The sequence below is a fragment of the Cebus imitator genome, unplaced genomic scaffold (assembly GCF_001604975.1).
Source record: "Cebus imitator isolate Cc_AM_T3 unplaced genomic scaffold, Cebus_imitator-1.0 Scaffold500, whole genome shotgun sequence".
NCBI lineage: Eukaryota > Metazoa > Chordata > Mammalia > Primates > Cebidae > Cebus > Cebus imitator.
This window is the reverse complement of record NW_016107815.1, coordinates 1154468-1167349: the sequence shown is the minus strand read 5'-3', so window position 1 is coordinate 1167349 and position 12882 is coordinate 1154468. Positions and strand designations below refer to the sequence as shown.

General features: G+C 49.6%; 1 protein-coding gene across 2 annotated transcripts in view; it reads right to left on the bottom strand.

The window, feature by feature from the left end:
- Nucleotides 1-12601: 12601 nt before the first annotated feature.
- Nucleotides 12602-12882, bottom strand: part of VTI1A (vesicle transport through interaction with t-SNAREs 1A) — a 371705-nt gene continuing 371424 nt past the window's right edge. For both annotated transcript variants that reach the window (XM_017513761.1, XM_017513756.2), the window contains exon 9: nucleotides 12602-12882. This exon is cut by the window's right edge and continues 3255 nt beyond it. The gene's annotated coding sequence lies outside the window, so the exon portion shown is untranslated.

Genomic DNA, 12882 nt, shown 5'->3' with positions numbered 1-12882 from the left:
ACACTTGAGAAGCCCCTGATGTGCCAGGAATATTAGCACAGGTGTGGCGGATGGCCCAGTGCCTCTTCCCAGCCCCACCTCTTGTCCAGGAGGAAGGTGGATCCCACGTGTCTTCTCTCTCACACCATGCACAGTGCTCAGGTTTTTGGATGGGGATAAATGATAACTTCCTGGTGGTGAAGTTTTGGCTGAGCAGGCTGTCTGAAATAATAGAAGCTGTCTCCCATTCATTCATTCATTCATCCATTCAACAATAATCTACTGAGGACCCACTGTGTGCCACTCTCTCTTCTGAAACCAAACAATGGAAAATAAAACAGGTCTTGTAGCAGCCTTCACAGAGCATGCAGACTAGCTGGGAGGTGCATATTAGAAAAAAAAGTCTCTATAAAAAATACAAAAATTAGCCAGTCATGATGGCACGTGCCTGTGGTCCCAGCTTCTCGGGAGGTTGAGGTGGGAGGATCACCTAAGCCTGGGAGGTTGAGGCTGCTGTGAGCCATGATCATGCTACCATACTCCAGCTTGGGTGACTGAGTGAGATCCTGTCTACAAGAAAAAAAATATACATATATCAAACAGCCTACGTCTGCACCATGCTCCGCTAATGTTTTGTATTTTTAGTGAAGATGTTGGCCAGGCTGGTCTCAAACTCCTGACCTCAAGCAATCCACCTGCCCTGGCCTCCCAAATTGCTGAGATTACAGGCATGAGCCACCATGCCTGGCCAATCAATAGATTTTTAAAAATCAGTGTTTCAAATGTGTCCTTAAATTTCCTTGACGGTTCTGGGGAAGGTGCCACTTGGAGCTGGGGGAAAATGTGGAACTTGGAGCTAATGCCTGAATGAGATATAGGAAACAGCAGCATGTTAATGAAAATTAGTAACAGACATTCTAACTGCTTTCTCCATCTCCTTGGTTTTAGGAGTGACTTCTCCCAGTCCCCGAGTCAGGCTCTGAGTACCGCTCCTGCCACCCACAGCCTAAGTGATCCACATAACGTGGATGATGGTCATGAAAGAATAAACACAGCAATAAATACTTGAGTATCTGTTATGATAAGGAAAAAGGTTGGTTGAGGAAGAATCAGGTGGACCTTTCTGAGATTGAAGGAAGGTTCAGGGAAGGCTTCTGTGATGGTGTATGTTGATGGTGTATGCAACTTGACACAGGGCGGGGAGCAAGTTTGACAAGGAGAAGAGGGAAGGGGAGGAGAGCATTCCAGGCAGAGGCTCTGAGGTGAGAAAGGGCTTGGAGTGTTGGAGGGAGAAAGGAGGGAGGGAAGTGGAGTGGAGACAAGAGGCGGGGAGAGAGAAATGCCTGGCCAGGGTCAGGCGTCAGGTCATGCAGAGCTGGACGGGCCATGGGAAGGAATTCTGATTCGAAAGGCTATGCCAAGTCAGTGGCTTTTGAACCAGAAGTTTCTATGATCTCATTTACATTTTCAAATCCTCACCCTGGCTATTGTGAGCTTGGACAACGTACCTAGTAGAAGTGGGAATGGCAGGTTACAGGTGGCAGCTTGGTCCGGGGTGGAGGAGAATGGACTAGGATTCTACCAGTGTTCCTGGGAGACCACAGGTGAGTTATTTCTTCTCTACTTCCCTTTTAATTGCCCCTCAGCAGTGGATTATTCAAGAACCACTCAGTTATCCAGGGGTCCAGGGGTCCATGTGAAGTCAAGCATTGTACATAGGCTGAATAAATAACTACATTCAGCATGTCTCACTTGTCAAATTTCCACAGGCCAATCCACCTGCCTTGGCTTCCCAAATTGCTGGGATTACAGATGTTGTTATGACTTCATTTGAAAGCATCTCATCACAGCACTTAAAATTTCTCATAGTCTCCATTTTCTCAATCAATAGATTTTTTATTTTTATTTTTGAAATGGAGTCTTGCTCTGTTGCCCAGGCTGGAGTGCAGTGGCACAATCTCGGCTCACGGCCACCTCCACCTCCTGGGTTCAAGCGGCTCTCCTGCCTCAGCCTCCTGAGTAGACAGGACTACAGGTGTGCGCCACAATGCTCCGCCAATTTGTTTGTATTTTCAGTAGAGACGGGGTTTCGCCATGTTGGCCAGGCTGGTCTCAAACTCCTGACCTCAAGCAATCCATGTGCCCTGGCCACCCAAACTGCTGGGATTACAGGTGTGAGCCACTGTGCCCGGCCAATCAATAGATTTTTAAAAATCGGTGTTTCAAATGTGTTCTCAAATTTCCTTCAGGATGCTGTATGCTGGACATTAGGTAGGCTCAAACCAGTCCAACGGACCAAGACTGCCTGCCTTACCTTTCCAGGTCTCTCTGTGACTGAGTTCCTACAGCAGTTAATTACCAGGGAATTGCTGAGTGTCCCTTAGTACCCTTGAGCTCTGGGGAAGGCGGACACTCAGTTTTGTGGTTCAGATGTTGCCTTCTTGATCCTGGTGCCATATCTAACATTTATTGTTTTGTGTGTGTGTGTGCGTGTGTGTGTGTTTGAGACAGGGGTTTCACTATGTTGCCCAGGCTGGTCTTGAACTCATTCTACCTCAGCCTTCCAAAGTGCTGGGATTACAGGCATGAGACACCATGACCAGCTCTATTTATTGTTAACAAATAATTTTAAAACATTTTAAAAATGAATTTTGTAAATGATGAAGAAAGAAGTATCTTTCTATCATTAAGGCATCCTTCCACATACTGTGCTCTGACTGACTGCCACTGGAACTATGGTGTGGAATTAAGGCATTCTTTAGGTATTTGAAGCCGATAATCATGAGGAATCTGTACATACACAAAAAAACCAAAACACCAACAACCCCTCCAAGGAATATTTGTCTGCCATGTTACCGAGCAACACATTTAATCATGATGAGTGTGATGGTTTGTCACATGCCTAGGGGTGTTTTCCAAGGGCTAACTAATTGAATCTTCATATCAGTCCTGGGTGGAGTGCTATTTTCTCTGCTTTACAGTTGAGGAAACTGAGGCTATCTAGGCCCCAGATCCATGTCTGTAATTGCTCTGTAATGCCATATTTCTGGGAAATTAAAGAAAAAAAAACCCTGCATTCAAAAACAGCCTTAAATATGATCCTTCCACGTTTCACCATTAAAAAAGTGACAGCGTCTGTATTCACAGTACAGAAACTGTAGCAGAACACTGAACTGGAGATTTCCAACTAACCTTCAATTAGAAAGGAAATGGAAGTAAGAGAAACAATTCAAATGCAAACGATGGGAATAGCCGACTTTGGAATTAGGCATTTTATTTAACTCATCAAATAATACAAGTTAGTCCAGGAAACAACAATCAAAATGTATCACTTGTACTAACGATATGTAGAGCCACATTTCCAAGAAAGCTAATGAAAATAAATTACTTGGTGGAATACAGCAAATAAATAAGATTTTTACAAACAGTAACCCTGTGAATATTAGAAAAAAATGTGAGTGTTCTGGGGAAGGTGCCACACAGAGCTGGGGGGAAAATGGAACTTGAAGCTAATGCCTGAATGAGATGTAGGGAATGGCAGCACATTAACGAAAATTAGTAACAGACATTCTAACTGCTTCCTCCATCTCCTCGGTTTTAGGAGCGACTTCTCCCCATCCTCGCTGATACAGGCTCCAAGGACCGCTCCTGACACCCACAGCCTAAGTGATCCACATAATGTAATCGCAGCATCATTAGGAACCATGAAATTGCAATTCCTCGGGGAAGGATCGCGATCACTCAGTTACACAGAGAAGAGTGATTAATTAGCCGATTTCAGTTTAATGTGACTATGTACTACACGGGTTCTAATCCCACTCTGGAGCAGCTCTTGGGCCTAATGAATTATCTCTAGGAAGCTGAGCTGGAGCCAGAAGACATCACTCGAAATGAAATAAGTGAAATAAGATAAAAAGCCAAAACTTTAACATGCTATTGGGGAAAAGCTGTAGAAACCAAATGGGAGTCACCTAATTTTTCCTGATCCTGAAATGACACTACTGAGTATGAAATCTTATATTTAGACTCTATTTGAGGCAAGGTGATCCACACTGACTCATTCATTCATTCATTCCATAGATGTTACCTTAAAGCAGTATTAATTTTTGCAGAATGTGATAGGATGCCACTTTGGACCCATTTAACCCTTGGGTGGTTGCATCCTCAAACATCCAACAAAGCAGATTGAAGGCTGCAGGTGAAACCTCCATGAGGGTGGCTTAGAGAACAGCTCTGACATGGGGATACCTTCTTCCTGGAAACGTAAGTGGAATCAGGATTTTTACCTTTCCCAAGAGGATGATGTCTCTAGACCCAAATCTAGTTGGCACCCACCTTCCTTGGTGCTGGCACCTTCGTATTGAGCTCCCAAATCCTAGGCCTCCCCTGAAACTCAAATGGATGTGTGCAGATATTGAGGACTGGTCTCTGCACATTGTAAGACCTCAGCTCTCTGGCCAACCAGTCCTTCCATTTCACAATTTGCTTGGCTTCCAAATTAAATCCTCTGGGTGCTTAGACCCCCGTTCTGTACTGATGGGGCTGCCTTTAGACTAGGGCTTCATTTCTAGGGCAGAGCACCTGGGGAGAGTAATACCTGGGAGGGAGACTGCCTTGACCATGGTGGTTAAACCTACACAAGGGGACGGAAATCTCTTTGGATGCCAGTCCAGATCCCCTTATAAGAAAAATGGAAGCTGCGCTTGGGTAAAATCCAAGACAGAGATTTAGAAACCAGTGTGTTTGGTGGTTTAGAATTCTTGGAGCTGTGGTGGTGCGTGCCTGTAATCCCAGTTAGTCAAGAGGCTGGTTTAGAATCCCAGCCTCTTTAGGAACCAAGAGACTGGTTTAGAATCCCAGCCTCTTGACTAACTGTGATTACACGCATGCACCACCACGGCTCCAAGGATTCTAAACCACCACACACTGGTTTCTAAATCTCTGTCTTGGATTTTACCCAAGCGCAGGTTCCTAACGTGGCTGTGAGCAGGAGTGGCAGGCACGGTGTTAATGATCTAATTTACTGATAGGGAACTGGATGCCCAGGAGGGCAGGTGACTCACCAGGCAGGACTGGCTGCACAATTGTCGGGACCCACAACAAGATGGAAATGTGGGGCCCCTTGTTCCAACAGTGTGAAAACATGCTGTTTGCTTCCTTCCCCAGTCTCACTTTCAACTTGTCCTGGTGTTTTTTCATTTGCTAGTTAACGCCATTCTAAGTAAAGTCAAAATTTTAAATTATTAGCATGACTTTTACCATTCCTGTTTATATTGTGCAATGCCAGTTTCAAATGCAAATATCCGCATATCGAACATGCATGTGGAATGACCCAAGGTGAACGCTGTATTTCATGGTTCTCTCGGGAGGATACCTTGCGCTGGCCAGAAGAGACAAGCTGGGCTCCGGAAGGCTGAAAGAAGGAAGAGGGAGTCTTCTCAGGCAAGGAGCTGACCCCATGGGGTGCACCCTAGACATGAGGGTTCTCCCAGGGGAATGTAGACCCTCACAGGTATCCCGGTGACTTGGGGAACACACAAACACTTGAACCCATCTTCTGGCTTCCTTCCTGTCAGCTGCTGCACCCACATGTTGTGCCCCCGGCTTCAGGCAGGAGGTTGAGCCAGGCATCCTCCCACAGGCCCCTGCCCCAACCCACGGCAGATGGGCAGCCCCCAAGGGCACTACAAATCTTCTACCAGGACACACTAGGTACTGGATCTGGGCAGGCTACAGGCTCACCCCCACAGAGTCCCACACTGAAGGTGCCCTGGGCTGCCAGGCCAGGATGGGGACTGCTGCCAGCATGCCCCACTCTGAGACGCTGTGGGACAGCGTGTGTCTGTGCCCAGGTTGGGGACAGGTTGGCAGTGGTTGTGGGGTGGGAGGCGGGGAAGTAGGAGCTGGGTGGAACTGGCGCTGTGGGGGCAGAGGAGCAAGGAGTTCCTGGACACAGACGGACAGGAGGCTTCACATACCCAGTTTACAGTCCACTGTCCTGTTGGACTTCACTTACAAGACACAGTAACAAAGATGAAATTATTAAGAATTTGATGACAGTGACTGCAGAGCCTTATTTCCCAAGCATGGGGCCCCTAAGCACGAAGCCTTGTGTAGCTGCACTAGTCACACACCTGTGACACCAGCCCTGCATCCTGGACCGCTTAGAAGCTCAGCTCACAAGTCTCCTGGTCTTCCGGAAGGTTCTACACACCACAGGCTGCCATCTTAGTCTTTGGCTCTTACTTTGTTGGGAAGGTTCCCTTTGCACTGCCATGGAAGGCTGGGAGCTAGCAGAGACCTACCTTCCTGAGAGATTTTTCTAGCCCAACTTTCCCATTTTGTGGATGAGGAAATGGAGGCCTGGAGCAGGGTGTGACTAGTGTACAAGGCCACACATCAGGCTGCTGGTACAGCAGGGCCTAGAGCCCCAAGACCTGAGGCCCAACTCAGCATGGAAGGTGCCAGACTCTGGGAAAAGACCAGAGCCCCCCTGGTTTCCCTGCCAGGCTGTGACCACACTCCAGCCACAGCCACCTGGACCCAGGAGGGCTGTCACGGTTCCCCTTCAGTTCTAAGTCACATCCCTTAGCATCAGTAGCCAAGGGGTTTCTGGGAGTGCCCCATGGGCTCAGTGTCATGGTGGGGGTCTCTAATTCTTCCTTGTTTTTCACAAGACTCCTTTGGAGGAGGGGTGGCCAGTGACCCCTGCTAGGTAGGTGAGAAGACAGTGCAAGGAACTGAGCACAGAAACGCTTCCCCTGGGTGACATCAGGAGCTCAGCTAAGGAGGAACCCAGGGCACCCCCAATTCCTCAAGAGCAAAGAACTGACATCCAGGGAAACAATCGTCATAGCTAACAGGGATAAAACTGAGTTTTTGTTTTTGTGACAGAGTCTTGTTTTGTCACCCAGGCTGGAGTACAGTGGCGCAATTTCGGCTCACTGCAACTTCAGCCTCCCCGGTTCAAGTGATTCTCCTGCCTCGGCCTCTGGACTAACTGGGATTACAGGCATGCACCACCACACCTGGGTAATTTCTGTATTTTAGTAGAGATGGGGTTTCATCATGTTGGCCAGGCTGGTATCGAACTCCTGACTGCCAGAGATCCGCCCGCCTTGGCCTCCCAAGGTGCTAGTATTATAGGCATGAGCCACTGTGCTCAGCTGAAGACTGAGTTTTTCTGTACATGTTGGCTTAATAAAAAAGTAATTGGAGAACTTTAGCACCATGAATATGAAGGCCAACACCACTGAGAAGGTGCCCAGCTCTGTGGCTGTGCCACAGCCCTTCCGAGCCTGAGGGGGCGAAAGACCTAGCCTGGAGTTGCTGGGCTTGGGGGATGAGGCAGAGAGGATTTGAGACAAAACTTTCAACTCCTGGTGCTGTTTGAAGTTTCCACCTCCTGGTGCAGAGCAAAGGTGTCTCACCAGAGGCTGAAGGTGTGGAATCTGCTCCTGGACCTGTTACCAATTTACTGGGTGACCTTCAGTAAATCTCATCTGCTCTCTGAGTCCCCATTTCCCCATCTGAAAATCAGCAGGTAGGCCACCGTGGCTTCCTAGGGTCTGCGCAGCTCCAGGGTTTTATAAATCTGAGCTCCTGATTGGTCCACCCCATCGCCCAGGTGGCCAGCACTGAGCTCAAGGAATGCCGATTCATACTTCCTCATTGCAAAACCCTGCTCTTTCCAGGGCTGAGGGCTTCATCTCCCCTCACAAAGGAGTTCAGAGAGGCCGTCCAGAGGCGGAACATGCGGCTACATTTGCTGGGATGCCCAGGATCCTCCGTCCCCAAATGCCACGCACCCAGACATCAAAGTTTCTCTGCTGTCTGGGGGAGGATGGTGCGGGAGGAGGCCCAAATCAGCCACGCGCCCCAATCTGGATTTGACTTCTATTTTCCCCTTTCTGTATGGGGGACAGAGAGAGAAGAAGGGGAGAGAAGCCTTTGAAAATGTCTGCTGCTCCATTTCCTCCCTGATCACTGCTCTCTGCTTAGCAATTCACCTCGCCGGCGGGCCCAGTGACACTCCCGTGGTGCACCTCTTAGCCACTCGGCAACTTTTTTCCCTTTTATGATATTTTGGGCTCCTGATTGCCTGCCAAGTCAAACCTTTATCATTTAATAAGCAGGGGAAAAAATCCTCCAAGTCAGCCCTGATCTAAACGGTCCCCATTCCTATCCCTGGCCTCTCCTGGGCCAGTCCTGGAAGTGGGACCAGTGCCGACGGGGACCTGCCCAGCTGCAGGAAGTATCAGCCCTTCTCAGACTCAGCGGGGGTCCTTTGCTAAAGCAGCCATGGGGATCACAAGGAGGAATGAACACATGGCACTGCCCGCTTGGAGAGGACTTAGCCCAGTAATTCACAGTGACAGGGCATTCAACTCAGGAAGTGGCAGAGGCACTGGTGTCACAATGTGATTTTGAGACCCTGAGAGTGACCTTGCCCGAGACTGGAGTGAGTCAGGATTCTGGAAATGAAACTAGTTTTCTGACTTCCAGTGCTGTGAGACTATCTTACTTATTTTCTTATCTATCTTCTTCACCATGTGTCTTCGGGGCCTGGAACATAGTCGATGCTCAATAAATATTGATTGAATGAATGAATAAATCTGCTTACACCTCTCATGCTTCAAACAGGGAAAGGCTGGATTATTTAGAAGTCTTGTCGGGGACAATAATGAGCTTGTTGAAGCCCTCTAGTTCTCAGTCGAATTTCTCTCTTTCTTTAGAAACACAGTGGAGAGCTCTGGAGGGGTGGGTGTGGGTGAATGAGAGAAGGTGGAAATTCAGTGGTGAGTCTCTGATGGCCAGTGTCCCCTCTGTGCCAAGACCCCTGGATGTGGCACTGTGGGAAGGTCTGTTCTGGGCAGGAAGAATCCGCTTTGGGTCCTTCCCAAATGCCAAATTGTGCGCCACAGAGGACTTGGACTTCTTTCAGCCTCAGCAGGGCTAGAGGAGTGAAACAGTGTGCCTGCCCCAGCGTGAACTGTCCAAACTCCGACCCGGCCTCCCTGCTCTTTCTCGATCCTCCTCAGCCAGGGCGCGGCTGTGGGACCTGCCAGGGGACCCTCAGCCCATTACTGCTCCTTGTCAGAGTCCATTCTCAGGCCCCCGTGTTTGCCTGTATGCAGCACTGGGCCAGAACGCAGTCCTTAGCAGAACGGGGGCCTGGCCAGGGAGTGGGCTTTAGGGCAAGGCTGAAGGCAGCTGATATGGGGAAACCTCCAGGGATCTGGTCCCAGGGAACCAAGACCCCCCTTCCTTCTAATCCTTCTCCCAAAGACGCCTCAGGCTCCCTCACAGACTGAGTCTGTCCTCCCTCAAACCCCAAGTCTGCCTCCAGGAAGGGGTCAGACAACTCCCCCAGGGGGATCTGTGGCTGGTGGGATTGAAGCTGTCCAGGAAAAAATGAATCTGCATCTTCCCAGTGTTCCAGGGCAGAAACCAAAGGAGTCCACCTTTAGGGGTGGGATTTCAGGCATCTACCAGCACACAGGGGTCACCGCACAGGGGCCTGGAATCCCTCAAGGGTCAAGGCCTTGACCACTTCCTGTGCCCAGGAGAAGTGCAAACACAGAAAGGGATAGTCTGGTCAGAGGCTCAGGGCATAGGGCTGGCAGGCTTTGGTCTCTGCTGGTCTCCCAGCCTGTGGCTGAATTTTGCAACAGTCCTCATTCCCCAACGAGGTGGTGAGTCCTGGCCATGTTGTCGGCTCCTCTTTTCTGATGGCGTAAGACGATGGGGAAATGTGGTACAGGATGCCGAAGTGCTTGTCCATGCTGGGGGTATAACAGGGTCTCCACAGCTGTCAGCCCAGGATGCCTCTATGGCTTGGGTCTTTGGCAGAACCTTCTGGAGAGGAGCTAGAGTGGGAGGATGTGTTCATTCTCAACTCTGTGGGGCCTTGTCATGAAAAAACATTTCTCTCTAACTTAGATGCTTTTCTTGGCAAAATAAGTTAAAAACAGAAAAGTTGCGGCAACCAAGTGGCACTGAGTTGGAGAGGGCCTGGGCTCCCCCAGGTATTGTCCCCTCCTGAACACACCTGGGGGAGGTCGGGGAAGTGGGAGGGGGAGAGGCGGCTGCGCTGAGCGGTGCTGGTCCTGCCCCCAGGAAAAGCCCTGGCAGCTCTCGGCGGAGCCGCGTGTGCAGCCGATCAATACGGCTTCGGAGCCGCTGAGCTATTATTCACGCCAAAGGGCCTTGTTTGGATGAAGGGAAGGAGGGGGTGCGCGAGTTCACGGAATCACAGTCCAGAGCTCTGCTTCTTGGCGATTCCCCCCTCTGTGTTGCCTGCGTTCTTTATGTAGCACAAGTAACGAGCGATTCGGGATGAGGAAGTGCTTTCCCCAAGGCAAGCTGGGGACCCAGGAGCCATGGGCGCAGCGGTGTGTGATGGGGCAGGGGGCCCAGGAGAGACGCACCCTGTCTTTCCCTCTCTTTAGCTCCTCCTGAAGAAGGGCAGTGATGGGCTCGGGGTAGGAAGGGGGGCCTCCTTGCCCTTGCTATCCCCTGGTGCTGGGAAACGCCTCCATCCCTCACCTGTCCACCCTCTGCTGCCCAACCCCCAACACATCTGCCCCGTCCTGCCATCTTGCTTTTGCCCTGCTGGCCTCTGGTAAGCCGGCTCCTTGTTAATGAGCTGGAATCTCAGCAGAGATGGGACCTGTCTTGGCATTCCCTGTGTCTGCCCTCCTCCACAACTGGACACTCACCCTGGCTCAGCCACCCCTTTCAGGAAGTCTTGGCTCCAGTCACTGCCAACTCCAGTTGCTGCCTGGGCCTGGCTGCTCTCACCCATCCTGGGGGCAATACTTGTGGCTTCAAGAACTTTTCTGAGCTGTCTATGCAGTCACCTGCCCCGTTTAAAAAAGGCTGGCATCTGGTCTGAGAGCCACCTGACTGCTGGCATTACGTGGCCAGCCTCTGGCAGGTGCCACTGGTCTGAGTCTGACGGGTTGCAGGCAAAGTGAAACCACTAGAATATCTCTGGGGGCAGCACAGGGTGAGGTCGAGTTTGAGCTAGTCTCAGGGAGTTGGACTGGGGATGGCTCATCACAGAGCCAGCCTGCCTTCCTTCCTTCCTTCCTTCCTTCCTTCCTTCCGGAAAAATGGCTCTGGGTACCTCTTCTGTTGAGGTGTGAAGGCCATCCCAAGCGGCACAGATTGTCATGTGGCTCATTTATCCTGGATTGAAATCGAGGTTTGAGACTCTCTAAAGCCTGGCATGTCTGCTGTTCCTACACCCATAGTAACCTAAGAGGCTTGAGGCCAGGTCTCACCTGGCTCATGCCTGCCAAGCGGGTGCCTCCCATGCCATGGCTCTTGCAGAACCATCTGTCCTTGGCTGGGTGATGCCGGGAGATGCTACACTGAGCAAGGAACATGCACCATCTCTTCCCCTCACACCCATGGTGGAGCTATGTAAGGGGCGGGGTCCCGCTGGGGATGGGAGAAAGGAACTCCACATTCCCTGATATTGACCCAACAGCCCCGCTCTGAAGTGTCAATGAACCAGGTTTCTGAGGGTGGCTTCCATGGTTATATAAACTCATCAAACAAACAGGGTGAGCAGACGTAGACAGCAGCCACAGCATGGAGAAGGCCACCAACTTCCGACTTAGGATGAGGATGACGGTGCTCTGTCCTCCCTGGCCCTTCAAGTTCATGGCCCGTGGAAAAGCTGAGCCATTCAACAATAGCAAGACACAGAAAGGAAAAAGGACAGAAGGCGCATCCCAACAAAGTGTCTCCCTGCTGTATATTAGGGAAACTCTGTAATGAGCTCCAGTTGACTGCACGGAGACGACCAAGGCGTCTCCCACCGCACCCTCCCGAACCAGCCGACCGGACACACATCTTCCTTTAAGAAGTCTCTACCGGCTCTCCCCCCTTCCCACAGCCCTGCAACCACACACTCAGCCAAAGGGGAAGGCAAGTGGCCTGAAGTCCAGGGACTCACAGTGGTTCCTTTGAAACCAGCGCTGACCACAACCAACCGACAGAACTTGGCTCTGAACTTCCCCTCCACACACATGTTTCTCCCAGGAAAGCCACCTTCACTCCCAAGCATAGAGTGCCCTGCTAGGCTAGCAGTTCAAACCAAAGGGATGAGGAAATCATCACTTCTAGTTAATTCTCCACTACGTAGACAAACGGCTATAAATATTTATGATGGGAAATTTCATTATTTAAAAATTCTGCTCTAAATTTCCAGCTCGCTCCATGAAGAATGCCTGCTGAACAGGTTGCAAATTAAGAACAATTATTTTTCTCTGCTGCATTTGAATATAACTTACAGCTAAAGTCATTTAAAGGGGTTAACATCAACCTTAATTAAATATTAAAGTGTGCCTGTACCTGCTGCTATTGTTGCCCCTTCGAATAAGATATAACCTATTTTTGACAAGTTTTCATCTTTCTCTGTGGAAGACGCTACATGAAACCAAATCAGTGGCAAAGAGGAGAGTAATGAATAATCTATTTCATATTCCAACAGTACCCAGAGCTCGGAGTGGAAAAATATTCAGTCAGATGATGGCAAGAGGCTGCTGGGGTACCACATGACACAGCTAATGTTTAAATAATAATAATAAAAAAAGCGATAAACAAATCATTAGCCCTTAACAGTTGTTTAATGCAATTTGTTAATGAACGTAATGGTGGGGACTAATAATGAAAGAAAATAAAAACGTCTAAACAGGCGCCAAGTTGCTGGCAATGCGCAATTATTTCCTTGTCAAGTTTTTATGATTTAATGAGCCCCTCTGGGACTGACGGCTGTCAGTCAGTCGTGACTTTTTGACACCATTACAACTTCAAATACAGCAGCAGGCAGGCTGTTTTCCTCGGATTTGAAATACTGAAATGATCTGACAGTTTTAAAGAAAAGATGTG